This window comes from Plasmodium reichenowi, chromosome 1 (genome assembly GCF_001601855.1).
Source record: "Plasmodium reichenowi strain SY57 chromosome 1, whole genome shotgun sequence".
Lineage (NCBI taxonomy): Eukaryota > Apicomplexa > Aconoidasida > Haemosporida > Plasmodiidae > Plasmodium > Plasmodium reichenowi.
Window position 1 is genome coordinate 100,491 of NC_033646.1, and position 1,363 is coordinate 101,853.

Genomic DNA, 1,363 nt, shown 5'->3' on the forward strand with positions numbered 1-1,363 from the left:
TTTTTTTTTTTTTTTTTTTTTTTTTTTTTTTTTATATTTAAATCGTCCTCTTTTACAAAATATATAAAAATGTCACATTTATTTTTTAAACATATTAATAGAGAGAAAAAAAAAAAAAAATAATAAAATAAAAATAAGACGTTACACATAAATGACCTCAATACATTAAGCTCTTTTGTTATTTAAAACTACAAATCCTTTTTTTTTTTTTTTTTTTTCTTGAATATTTAATAAATATAAGGATATATAATGGAGGTCATAATATTAAATTTGATTTATTTAAACTTTGACGATTTCTCCTTTTTTTTTAAAAAAATGAAAAGGAAACAACCCAGCAAACAAACTAACAAAAAATATATAAATATATAAATAAATATATATGTATATATAAATGTATAAATATTATTATCATACATATTTTATCTTATTTTATTCTTCCGATAAAACGTTGACACGTTAACAGTACCTTTATGGAATATATATAAGTATTATATATTATTATCTCACAGGTTGCCCTTTTTTTTTCTTTTTTTTTTAAATATTATTATATATATATATATAAAGGAGAAATTAAAAATATTGCTTTATTATTTGTATATATTTTTTCAAATAAAATATAAAAAGATATTATATTCCAAATACAAAAAAATATAAAATTAAAAATTATATAATTATACTCTAAAATAAAATTAGAAGCATATATATTATATATATATATATATATAATTTCTTATAAATGGATTTATAAAAAAAAAAAAAAAAAATCTAAAAAAATTATATAAAATCTATGGTATATTTTTATATATTATTCATTTTATTATACAAACTTTAAAAAATATGAATTATAAAAACTTTGGTTACAAAACCACATTATGATCATTATATCTTTTAAAATAAAGAAACAATTGTAAAATAACATTATATATATATATATATATAAATATGTAAAAAACCACAAAGAGAAAAAAAATAAATATATTACTATATATATATATATATATATATATATATATAATATAATATTATTATTTATGGAGAAAAAAAAGAAAACAAATATAAATATAATTATAAATATAAATAAATATATTATATACATAAGATCATGCACATTTTTTTTTTATATATTATATTATATTTTGTAAAAAAATAAAAATTTCATAAATTTCATCAATTTTTAATAAAGAAAGAAAAAAAAAAAAAAAATAATCTAAAGCCGAACACTCAAGGTTATATTTATTTGTTTTATTTTATTAGAGAGTGTTCTGGCTTTTATTTTTATCATATTTTTTATATATTTATTTGTTATATATATATATATATATATATATATATATATATATATTTACATATTTATTTATTTATA